The sequence below is a fragment of the Myotis brandtii genome, unplaced genomic scaffold (genome assembly GCF_000412655.1).
Source record: "Myotis brandtii unplaced genomic scaffold, ASM41265v1 scaffold19, whole genome shotgun sequence".
In the NCBI taxonomy this organism is placed as follows: Eukaryota; Metazoa; Chordata; class Mammalia; order Chiroptera; family Vespertilionidae; genus Myotis; species Myotis brandtii.
Genome location: NW_005357075.1, coordinates 265,158 through 278,809, shown reverse-complemented (window position 1 = coordinate 278,809; position 13,652 = coordinate 265,158).

The window sequence follows — 13,652 nt, the reverse complement described above, 5'->3', positions numbered from 1 at the left end:
GAGTAGCCAAGCAGAGTCTGCAAAGCCACTCCTGCAGGTGCTGCAGGGCATTCCTGCAATGGGCAATTGACTCTAAACTCTCTGGAATGCAGGGTACATACATCCTGCGTTAGATAAGGGGATATACTGAACACTGTCAGTGTCTTCTTAAAAACATTTAGCCTTTTGAAAAAATATGTTTATTGATTTCAGAGAGGAGGGGAGTGAGAAAGAGAGAGAGAGAAACATAAATGATGAGAAAAAATCATTGGATGGCTGCCTCCTGCATGCCCCACACTGGGGATCGAGCCCACAACCGGACATGTGCCCTGACCAGGAATGGACCCATGACCTCCTGGTTCATTGGTCAACGTTCAACCACTGAGCTGCGCCAGCTGGGCCAGCCTTTTTGTTTACAGAAATGAAAAATGAATGAAAGTGAACAAATGAAAACCATCTCTACTAATAAAAGCCTATGTGGTCGTCATGCCCTCACGCTGCAACAACCCATTACCAGGAGACTGCGTGTGCAGTGGGTGGGTGGGGACTTGACGCTGCGTGCGTGGTGCGCAGGCAGGTCCTGGTGGCTCCGCGTGGAGCCCTGTAAGCGGGTCCCGGCGGCTTTGCACAGAGCCTCGAAGGTGGGTCCTGGTGGCTTTGCTGGGTGAGGCGGTGGGACCCCCGGCTCTGGCCTACATCGAGGATCCCTGGATGGGTGGGCGGGGCCTACCTCTTTGGGGAGATTGATTGCGGGGCTCCCGCCCTGTGAGGGCACAGGCCAGGCTGGGGGACCCCCCCCCCAGTGCACGAATTTTGTGCACCAGGCCTCTAGTAGGTATATATTTTTTAATTTTACTTTCAGTACTTTGATTTCATGTATCTTTGTGTTCCTTCTGATTTCAGATTTTGTTTTCTTTCTTTTACTTCTACCTGTATGTCATTATATTCTCTCTCTCTATCTCTCCATTTACACAGGTTTGCATTCATGCCTCAGATAGTATGGATTTGGAGGAGTTTAAGGTCTGGTTATTTGTGATATGATTAGAGCAAAACATCGATGACTTGCCTCGTCTGGTGTTTCTTTTTTCTCTGTTCTCCAACCACATCTTCTGGTCAAGACCATATGTGAGTTTAAGAAAAATCATGAATGGAGAACCTTGACATCTCTTGACCTCTCGTAGGGCACCCTCTGTTAGCTTCCGTCTGTTCATCACTGAGTGTGAGTTGCTTAATTTCTATTCACTTTTGTATCCCCTCTTATTTCAGCCAGATATGGTACAAGGGATGCTCTCAATTATAGTGCAGATATATTAACGAATGAATAATATAGGAATTAGAAAAACCATTCATGCTCATAATGCTACAAGTAAAGAAAAAACGTAGAGTTGTGAGAATGATTCTGGAGGAACACAAGTACAACCAAAGTAATGATGAAACAAAAAAAGAAAAGAAAGGAATAATGAGGACTTGCCATAATCCTAAAAATGACATATACCATAATTACAATAATTAACATAAAGCTGGCAAAAGAATACGCATCAATTGAAACAGAAGAAAGTCTAGAAACAGACTCGATTCAATATATAATTAAAGTCCCATTTAAATTCATAAGAAAAAGATGACTTATTCATGAAATGACTAACTTTTGGGGGGAAAAAGAGTCCCATCTCAGCCTTAAGACTAGGAAAAAAACAAAACAGAAATAAAACCAGGGAAATATTGGAGGAAAATATAGGTGAACATTTGTATAGATTTTGTAAAAAAGAAAAGAACACCAAAGACAGAATCTGAAGTGATAAATATTAATATATTTAAATAAAAATATCTGTACATCAAAACCCAGTCAATAAAATGTAAAGGCAAATGGCAAAACAAAAAAGAAAGTATTAACAACGGACATGAAAAAGAGTCAATATCATAATAAATAAGGAGCTGTTACTAAGCAATAAGAAAAAGAGGAATGCCTCAATAGAAGACCAAGAAGAAACAAACGTCCAATGAATGTGTGGCAAGTGAGTTCTGTGACTGATGGCAAATCAAAATGATAAGATTCCATTTTTTCTGTAGCCAATGGACAACATATTTTTATTTAATGTCAACTCTTAAAGTTGGCTTCCGTTTTGGGAAGGAGACTCTCAAATACTAATGTGTGCACGAATCGATGCAACTTTTTTGGAGGTATATTTTCCAATATATCTCAAAAGCCTTGAAGATATTCAGACTCTTTGACAAAGGAAATTTCCACTTATAGGATTTTTTTTTCTAAAGAAATAACGTGTGTGCCAGGGCTTTGCTGTGGGAATGTTTGTTCCAGCATTGAGCAGAAACTGGAACCAGTCTAAATGTCTCGCAATAGTGATTGGTTGACTGAATTTTGATATGTCCTCTGTAGCCATTATACATGTTGTAGATGAATATTTAATCACCTGGAAAGATGTGTATACTTCTGTTGCTGGTGTTGAAATAACTCTCATTTATTTATTTTGTTCTAGTTGGTTTGTTTCAAAAAGCTTGGTTTTGTTTGCTCATTAATTTTGTTCTTTAGATGCTTGCCAGAGGGGAGAGGGGTTGGGGGACTGGGTGAAAAAGGTGAAAGGATTAAGAAGTACAAATTGGCAGATACAGAATAGCCATGGGGATGTAAAGTACAGCACAGGGAATATAGTCAATAATGTTGTAATAACCACTTTGTAAATTATGGAAATGTCTAACCACTATACTATACACATGAAACAAATATGATATTGAATGTTAACTATAATTGAAAAAAAGTAAAATTAGGAACAACTGGTATAATCTTTGAGTAAAGGAACACGACCCATCCCCAGAGGAGCAGGACCGGGAGTGGAAGGAACAGCGGGAACAGAGAGAAGATGGCAGGGAAGGGCACGCGCACGCAGAGGTAGGAGCGCCTCACTGCAGGTGGGCTCCCATTAGGTTTGCCTGCCTGGGATGGGGGCGTGGCTTTGATTTTAAAGAAAAAAGCTTCCATATATGGCAGTCTCTAAAATAAAAATGTGACTTTACTCAGTGTTACATGCATATACTTAACTTATCCTTCGTAATGTTAAAGCAAAGCTACTTACACACCTAAGAAGACTCTTTGGAGAAAAGAGATAGAGCTGCTGGTCTGTGTCTGTGCTGTGTGTCCACAGTGCAGGAAACGTGTGCTCATGTCCCTTTTACAGAGCCTCAGAGATGAGCACCTGCCTGGGCACCTTCCCAGTATGTGCTCAAGTCCTGTGCTCATCTTGATTTGCTATGATCAAAGGTCTCTTCTCCCTGCTCATGTACTCCCAGGTGTATGCTGGCTTTAGCCCATTCACCTTCAGTGGTTCTCAACCTTCTGGCCCTTTAAATACAGTTCCTCATGTTGTGACCCAACCATAAAATTATTTTCGTTGCTACTTCATAACTGTAATGTTGCTACTGTTATGAATCGTAATGTAAATATCTGATATGCAGGATGGTCTTAGGTGACCCCTGTGAAAGGGTCGTTCGACCGCCAAAGGGGTCGCGACCCACAGGTTGAGAACCGCTGTTCTAAATGATCTATGTAGAGTCGCTTATAAACTGTCGCCTAGCGAACATAAAAGAACATATGCTGTTACTAGTAGTTGCCACTGGACAATGCCATGCCCTCAGTTAGCTACAATGTATGACCATTAGCTCCTGTCCTGTAAGCCACAGTCATACAGTTAAATATTCTGAACAATCCAAGCAGATGGGGAACAAATATACCTGTGTGGCCCCTTTAAGAGCCTCTATTTGCCTGGGTTCTGGGATGGGTGTGCTCGCTTTGGCTGGTCACTGCCGGCTTATCTCACCATACCTGCCACTTTGCTGAGACATCTTGCTTCATCCATGTGCCTCTGGCCTGAGGGCAGGTAGTTTCTGATATAAGCCAAACCCACCCTTCCCCTAATCAACCCAAAGGCCCTGCAAGTCCATGGGCGATAAACAGCTGGGATCTCCCTGCCCAGGAGTGTCTTGAGGGTTAAATACGATACGTGGACGAGTGATGGGCCGGCCAGCAGCTTCCACCTAATAATGCCCTTTGCACACCTTCACCAGCTGTGCTGGATCAGGGCGATAAACAGCTGGGATCTCCCTGCCCAGGAGTGTCTTGGGGGTTAAATATGATACGTGGACGAGTGATGGGCAGGCCGGCAGCTTCCACCTAATAATGCCTTGAGGGCCCTTTGCACACCTTCACCAGCTGTGCTGGACCGGCGCTTCCAAACAGATTAAAGTGAAAGAGAAAACATCTGAACCCAGCTGGCTCCCTGGGGACTCCCTATGGTTGGAACCTTGGGGAGGGCTTGTCTCCTGGGTGCCCATGCGTCTGACAGCTCCCGCCTGCCTCCAGCAGGTCCTCACTGGCTCCAGGCGGCCTCGGCAGCTCTCTCCTGGGGGTCTGTCCAGGTAGCACACGGCAGAGACAGGGCTCGGCTTCCCCAACGGCCCCACTAGGAAATCACTCATTCAAAGACAACCTGCATGTCAGCAAGCCCGCAGGCAGGCAGGACAGGACTACAGGAATTTCCCTCAGCCTGCATTTATTTGATTTTTTTTAATAAAGGTGGCTTTATTGGCTTGAGAAAAGATAGGAAGAGGCTGTTATTTTAATTTCTCTGAAAATTGCCGTAGTAAACAAAACCAGAGGCTCCAAGAGAGCAGGAGAATGGTGTCCCCCAAACCCAGCTCAGTGTCCAGTAGGAACAAGGGGCCTAAGAGCGAAGTGTCAACGGATAAGCCACTAGCTGGCGTGGCCATGGGGGAAGGCCACTTCCTGCTGGTGGCATTCATGAGACTTCCAGAGGCAGAAACCCACTGGTGTTGGTGCCCCGAGGGTCCTTGGATTTGTCAGGGACCGTGTTGGATTTATCAAGCACACAAGATTAATACGTGGACTAGAATGCCGGGTTACCTGAGGGTTTACAGTGACAACTAGACGTGCCCAGCCCCGCATGTTCTCCCTCTGCAGGCAATCCTCTCTGGAACCGAAGGGTGGTCCAGATGGTGGCCCGGTGACACAGCCAGATGCAGGGGAACTAGATGAATGAGGTTCTTGACAGCAAGATACCTAAGGGGGCTTCATATAATCACCAGCAAAGGCAGCAGGATGCTGGCACGCCAGGGGCCCCGTGGCCCGTTTGACTTGGCATCGCAGAGGCTGCCAAAGGCTGGGCCTCGAGGTCTTGCCTCTTCCTTCATCTCAGCACCAGCAGGTGCCGCTGAGGTTTCTGTCTGTGACTCTCCTATTATTTCTAGACTTGATAACCCTTTCTGATTAACTTTATAGCCATCAGATATAAATGACATACGACACTGTATTGGTTAAAGTACACAGCATAATGTCTTGATTTGCATATACTGTGAAATGATTCCCACAATAAGCTTAGTTAATATCCATCACCTCCTAGAGTTACAAAAATGTTTTCCTTATGATGAAAGCTTTTAGGATTCAGTCTCTTTAACACTTTCACATATACCATCTAGCAGTGTTACTATAGTCACCATGTCATACACTCATTCCCAGGACTTACTTATCTTATAACCGGAAGTTTGTGCCTTTGAACCACCTTCATCCAATTTCCCCATCTCCACCCCTGCCTCTGGTAACCACAAATATGATCCTTTTTCCCATAAGTGTGTTTTTTAGATTTCACATATAATCCACAGTACCCCCCCAAGTACTAACTGACAGCAGTTACACACCAGGCTTCTAGACAGATCAGTTGAGGGATTTTTGTTTGACTTCTCCCCCCGCACCCTGTCCATGTTGTGGTGCATACATAGTACAAAGAGCTTAGGTGGATGCTGGTCAGAACCTCCAGGGCCCGCCAAGGACGCCATGGTACTGAGGAAACCCCTCTCAGTGTGGCGCTGAGTGGGGATGTGTAGTGGGCACAGCGTTGGCCCACCCTGTTGGTGACCTCTTTCTCTCCTCCCTGTCTCTGTCACTAGCAAGGACGTTCTAACCTGGCCGAGGGGCCTCTGGCTTCCTTTGGGAATAGAAACTTTCAGCCTGTGACATGCAGCACATGACAACAGAGAAAGCACCACCCAGAAGTCATGAGGAACGCAAAACATTAGAAGCAGAAGGAAGTGACAATCAGCACCTACAACAGTGCTCAGTGCTCACTGGGTATTCGACACCAACTGTGTGACTGACTGAATGAATGAATACCTGAATAGTCCAACTGCCTCTTTAAAAAAAAAAAAATTTTATTGATTTTTAATGTAGACTTTTCAGTTTAGAACTTACTTCTTTTTTTTTTTTAATATATTTATTGATTTTTTACAGAGAGGAAGGGAGAGGGATAGAGAGTTAGAAACATCGATGAGAGAGAAACATTGATCAGCTGCCTCCTGCACACCCCCTACTGGGGATGTGCCCGCAACCAAGGTACATGCCCTTGGCCGGAATCGAACCTGGGACCCTTCAGTCCGCAGGCCAACGCTCTATCCACTGAGCCAAACCCATCAGGGTTAACTGCCTCTTTTTACAAAGGAGGAAACAGAAGCCACAGGGGACGTTGATTTGTTCCAAGTCACACAGTTGAGCGAAGGCACCTGGGACAGACTTGTAGGGGTCTTGAGTCTCAGCTCAAGGAGAGGAGAGAAGGAAATAAGGGTGAAAATCAAGACTCACAAAAAGTGAAATGATTTTAAATAATTATAGAGGAACACAACCAGCATCAACCTCAAAGTTGGGTCCTTGATCCCACCACCCCTCACTCTCTCCTCTGTCTCCCCTTCCGTCCAGGTTCTCCCTGGATGAGGCACCATTATTTATCATCCTCACTTTCATCTTTGGCTTCTCCTCTCTTTATCCCCTGTAGTCTATATATGTGATCATGCATCTCATATTAAATAAAACTCTCACAAGATCCAGCTCCCCTCAAAACACGCCCTTATTCCTCTGTGACTCTTTACACCAAACTCTTTGAAAAAGGGGCTGGGCCTGTGCTGCTCTCTGTGCAGGTCCCCAGCTCCCTGTGGCTGCTGAGCACTGGAAGGATGGCTAGTCTGAACTGAGATGTGCTGGGAATATAAAATATACACCAATTTCAAAGACATAAAAAAGGAACGTAAAATATCTCATTAATAATTATTTTGGATAAGCTGAGATAAACAAACCATATCGCTAACATTAATTTCACCTGTTTCCTTTCACATTGTTAATGTGGCTACCAGAAAATTAAAACTCACACGTGTGGTATGCATTGTATTTCTGTTGGGCGGTGCTGGTCTAGACTCTGCCTCAAAGCGATTAAAGACCATGTCATGTATTAAGAAAGCACAATGCTCATAAAATTCAAATGGGCTTTGAGTCTATGAAGAGCTTGTGTTCTCAAACCATCTTTACAACCACCTTTTAAGTCAGGGAACGCAGAGGCTGTGATGTGGGAAATCGTGATGGAAATACCAAGGTCACTTGCTTATTAACCGGTAAAACTGACCCTGAGAATACGATAATGGTAAAGCCAATGCCGGTGCAGGCTAATATCACTCACCGGACAGCCTAGCCAGCATCACATCCTCAGAGGCGGTGGGAGGGCCCCCTGCTTAGGGGCCCCTGAGACTGACCAGCGATGCCCAGGTGGGGGCGGGGGGAAGGCAGCACAGAGTTCCTGGAGGAGCCCCAGACAGCTCTGAAGAGCTGGCCCTGACAGTCACAAACCCTGCAGGACCCCTCCTATGTGCAGCTGTGCTCTGCAGCAATGCTCTCCCTGGAGCTTTCTTCTTCCTTATGCCGAGCACCTGGGGCCTGGAGTAGGTTACGTGAGATCTCTAAGCCTCCGTTTCCTTGTTTGTAAGATGGGGCTATGATAGTGTTGTCTTGTGGAGTGGTGGAGAGTCAATGAGATAATGAGATAACCCAGGCATCAATGTTAAAACAAACAAAAACTTAAGAACTGAAAGAGCCCTAGCGCGTTTGGCTCAGTGGATAGAGCGTTGGCCTGTGGACTCAAGGGTCCTGGGAATCGATTCCGGTCTAGGGCACATGCCCCAGTTGTGGGCTCGATCCCCAGTGGGGGATGTGCAGGAGGCAGCCAATCAATGATTCTCTCTCATCATTGATGTTTCTATCTCTCTCCCCCTCTCCCTTCCTCTCTGATATCAATAAAAGTATATTAAAAAAAAAAAGAACGGAAAGGAACCTTAAGGGCCATCCATTCGAACTCTCACCCAAATCCTCTCTGATATCAATAAAAATATATTTTAAAAAAATTGAAAGGAACCTTAAGGGCCATCCATTCCAACTCTCACCCAAGCTCAGGAATGCCTGTACATTTCCCCTGACACCCAGCCCTACTTGTTTACTGCCTGCCAGTGTGGGAAGTTTATCATCTCACAGGGCAGACCCTTGAGTGTCTTCAATTGCATTTATTTTTATTGTGGTAAAATATACATAACATAAAAGTTACTATCTTAACCATTTTAAGTTTACTATTCAGTGGTATTAAGTACATGCTACCATCCATCTCCAGAACTTTTGCATCATCCAAATGAAAGCTGTACTCATTAAACAGGGACTCCATTTCCCTGTCTCCCCAGGCTCTGGTAACAATGCTCTTCCTGTCTCTAGGAGTTTGACAATTCCAGGTGTCTTGAATAATTGGAACCCTATAGTATTTGTCCTTTTATGAATGGATCCTTTCACTTAAAACCATGTCTTCAAGATTCATCTACATTGTAGCATGTGTCAGAATGTCCTTCCTTTATAAGGCAGAGTAATATTCCATTGCATGTGTTGACCACATTTTGTTTATCTGTTCATCCCTTGATGGACCCTCAGTTTTTGAATGTTTCTAACTGGTAGTTGTTTCACACAGTGAGTTGGAACCTGCCTTCCTGTGACCTACCCCAGTTTGCCCAGCTCTGCCCTTGGGACCCACAGTATCTGACTGGCCCCCTTCCCACAGGAATCCCTGGATTCGAAGAGAGGTCCTGAATCCATAATTTCCAGACTCTTTGCCATTATGGTTTAGGTTTTTAGACCTACTTTAATTTACTGATCTCCTTTTAAATATGAATTATTCTAAACGGAACTGACCTGAAGTCCACTCTGGGACTACACCCTCTCTTATCTCAACCCTTCATTAACACAGCCTAAGAACACGGTGCCTGTTTTTTGGCAGCCATATTTCATTGATTCATTTATTGAGCACATTTTATTGGGCTCCGTGTAAAGGTGAGGCAATTCAGTGTAGTGGCTTAGAGCTTGATCTCTGGCGCCAGACATCCTAGGTCAGATTCCAGCATCCACCCCTCACTAGGTGCCACTGGGCACGTACCCTAACTCTCAGAGCCTCAGTTTCCTCATCCATAAAACAGAAATAATCCTAGAGCCGGCCTCCTTGGGTTGTTGGGAGGTGAAATGAGCGAGTGCATGCAGAAGCATTAGCAGAGTGCCTGGCACGCCACCAGCGTGCTACTCTCTGTGCAGGACACCGCGCCAGGCAGACCAGCTACGGGGCTTTGTGGTTTACAGTCTAGTGAAAGGGCTGTAAGTAAACCATTACATGACAACCAGAATGTATTCCTGGGCAAGCGTATAATTAAAGGATAGCTCTTTAAGTGGAAATGAATCCTAATGACACTACAGTGTATTAAGTCTTATGATGAGAGATTTAGAGGGTGATAGGGGAGCTCGAAAGGGGGGCGTCTAACTCACCCTCATTTATTCACTCATTCATTCATGAGAAATGAGTACTTATTAGGTTCCTACCATGTGTTAGTTGCTGTTATAGATTCTGGGAAATAGCAGTGGAAAAAGCAAAGATCTCTCTTCAAAAGCTGACATTCTATTGAAGGGAAATAAAGGCATAAATAAAACTATGCATAATAAAATTATATGTTAATAAATAATAAATGCAACTATATTTACCATCCTACTGAGTGGTAGAGGTGACATTGTTTGTTTTTTTAATTATTAATCTTCACTCGAGGATATTTTTCCATTGATTTTTAGGGAGAGTGGGAGAGAGAGGGAAAGACAGAGAGAAATATCTGTCTGGGGACACAGCTATGAGAGAAACACACTGATTGGTTGCCTCCTGCACGAGCTCTGACAGGGCCTGGGCTGGAGAGGAGTCGTGCCCTTGACCAGAATTGAGCCCAGGACCCTTTGGTCCTCAGGCCAATGCTCTGTCCACTGATCCAGACCGGTGGGGGCGAGGTGACGTGATTTTTGAGATATTCCATGTCCTATGTGAATGACAATGAGGATGTCGGGATGACTCCAGGGCTTCTGGCTTGAAAACAGAAAGCAAACACGTGAGTCAGGATGGCTTCCCAGAGCGGGCGCATCTGAATGGGGCCTGAAGGACAGTAGCAGCGTCCCAGGGAAGAAGGCTGGAGCTGGAGCTTACGCTAAGCTTAGGGACAGCTACAGTGTCCTGTGGGGCCGTCCCAGCTCAGGAGGGCTCTCCCCTGTTTAGCACATCTGGCATTTAAGGGTAAGATTTTGTCTTTAGAGATTTAAAAAAAGAACAAAAATCCTTGACTCTTAGCATTCCAAGAAGCTGCTCCTCCTAGTATTTTGTCCTCTAAGAGGTTGATAAATCTGCATTCCATGGTTTTTCCCAGTAGCTGATAAAAATATATAGTTGACATGAACCTGGTCAAGGACAGAGTCCTGTGTCACACCTCCTTTCCTGCTGATATTGGCCCCATTAATCAACCTTGGGGCACAGCTACAAATCAGGCCAACTGTCAGATAACATCACACAGCCTGCATTGCTCCATCTTACTCACTAACAGCCCTAAGGATCGGGCGAGATTAGATTGTGACGGTGCTTGAACATTCTCCAGAGTTACACAACTGTCGCTTACTATGACTTGGCCACCAGCTTTGGGAACGGAGCGACACGGGGACTCAGCGGGCATGCTGTGGGCAGGGAACAGAGGAGCTACACCGTATTTCTACCCGAATAAGTGGGCTAAATAGCAATATCCTGTATGGGTACCAAACTCACCCATTCTGAGAGGTTGCTATTGCTCTTGAAGTTGCTTTTGTAGATGTGAAACTAACGGTGAGAATTTGAATAGGTCCTTTTCCCTATAACACTGAAATTAAATCGAGCAAGTTGTGTTTGTGCCCTGATTTTATATACATACTTGCATATTTTTTCTGTGGGGAATAAAGAGAACACTTGAAAAAGCAGAATTAACTGCTCCTTAAGAGGCAGAAGTCGTTGGTGAATATAAATATGTTATGAAATATGTCCATGGCTATAGTAAGAGGCGACAAACATTTGTCAAACACTAAGGGGAACGGATATTTAAAAAATACACACACACACACACACACACACACACACACACACACACACAAATATTAGTATAGATTTTACAACTTCTCTTTTAATCCTGTGAAGAATTCCTGTGGCCATTTTATAACTGAGAAACTCGACTGGGAGATTCTAAGTAATTTTTAGCCAGGTAGGAAGTAGTAAGTCAGGACATCTGACTTCAAAGTTCATCTTTTCTCCTATGCTCTGCTTCCTCAATTGATTGAACACAGGTTTATTGCTCTCCTGCCATGTGCAGGAACCTGTGCTAGGTTCTGGGGATAGCAAGGAGTATAATCCAGGGACTCTGCTCTCTAGGGATTTAAGACCTAGAAAGGGGACCAGAGCATGTACTAAAACTAACCACAGTACATGGTAGTACCTGACAACTGTCATGTGGGTGATGTAGCACACACAACCTAGAGAAGTTCAGTGGAGAGAGATGTGTGTGCACTGTTGGGATCAGGGAAGGCTTCCTGGAAGAAGTGACATTTTATTTATTCTTTTGTATCTCTTTTGTGACAGCCAACTCTGTACCAGGCATGGTCCTAGGCACTGGGGACACAGCTATGAAGATATGGCACCCAATGTCTATTCTCTTGAAGCTTACAGTGTGTGTGTGTGTGTGTGTGTGTGTGTGTGTGTGTGTGTGTGAAAGAGAGAGAGAGAGAGAGAGAGAGAGAATAAAACAAACAAAAAGATAATTTAAGAAAGCACTGGATGCTAAAAAATCTTTTTGAATGACGGGGTACTGGTTTAGTTTGTTTTCTCCGACGAAGTGGCACAGAGCTGATATTTGAAAGACAAGAAGCCACTATGGGAAGAGCGGGCACTGTACGTCCCAGGAAGGGAAACAGCAAGTACAGAGCCCCGAGGAGGGAGCCAGACAGAACATGGGCTGGAACCTGGTGTGCAAGAGACTTGGAGAGGGTGGAAGACGAGTTGGATAAGACAGGTGGGGATCAGACATGCAGGGCCTAGGGGATCCGTCTTTGGAGAGTGCGGCTTTGGTTCCAAGGGCAGTGGGAACTCCTTGAGGCTGAATGCTCCTTGAAGAACGAGTAGCTTGGGATAGCAAGGAGGAGTATAGATGTGTGTTGGGGACTTGAGGGTTCCTCTGTTCCTAACTAGGGGTAATGATGGAGAGATAGGAGTGGTGGTCACTAGATTCAATTCTAAAGCACTGGGGCGGGGCGGGGTGGGGGGGCTGGCCAGCGTGGCTCAGTTGGTTGGGCATCCTCCTATGCATCAAAGAGTTGCTGGTTCGATTCCCGGTCAAGGCAAATACCCAGGTTTTGGGCTCCATCCCCGGTAGGGGGCATGCAGGAGGCAGCCGATTGATGTTTCATTCTCACATTGATGTTTCTCTCCCTTTCCCTTCCTCTCTCTCTAAAGATCAATAAAAATATTAAAAATAAATAAAATATAAAGTGTTGGGGGAGGAAGAGTTCTTCAATGAATCTTCTAGAGGCCTGGTTCCCAGACACCTTACCCTTATCTTCGTGAGGAGGGAGGAAAGAAGATGAGTGGGGTATTTTAGTTCTGGATCTGTCATCTATAAGTCTCATCAATACATGAGGAGATGTCATATTTTCCCTCCAAAATATATAAATATTTCTACATTTACTAGTATAATTAAGTTTGACATACATGTGGAAAAACGTAGGAATCTTGTGAATTTCCACAAAGTGAACATACCTGTGTAACCAGTACCCAGGTGAAAAAACAGAACATAACCAGAGCCCAGAGGTCCCTCATGTCTCCTGCTGTCACAGCGTAATCACTGTGCCAATTTCTAACACTAACACATAGTTTTATCTGTTTTTGAACTTTATATAAAAAGAGTTATATTTTTCCCTGGCCAGTGTGACTTAATTGGTTGGAGCATCATCCTGTGCACCAGAGGGTCAAGAGTTTGATTCCTGGTTAGGGCATATACTTAGGTTGCAGGTTCGATCCCTGCTTGGGGCATGTACGAGAGGCAATCTATCCACGTGTCTCTCCCACATAAATGTTTCTCTTTCTCTCTTTCATGTTTCTCTAATAAATGAATGAATGAATGAATGAATGAATGAATAAATAAATAAATAAATAGAATTATATTTTGCCTATATTTTGTGTCTGGCTTCTTTTGACCAATATTATGTGTGTGGGATTCATCCATGTTGTCCCCTTGAGTTGCCTTGGCTATGATTCATTCTCATTGCCACATAACCTTCCATTGTGTACTATATTTATGCATTATGTTATTTTTTAAAAATAAATCTTTATTGTTCAGATTATTACAGATGTTCCTCTTTTTCCCTCCCATAGCTCCTCTCCACCCGGTTCCCACCCCACCCCATGCCCTTACCCCCCCCCACCGTC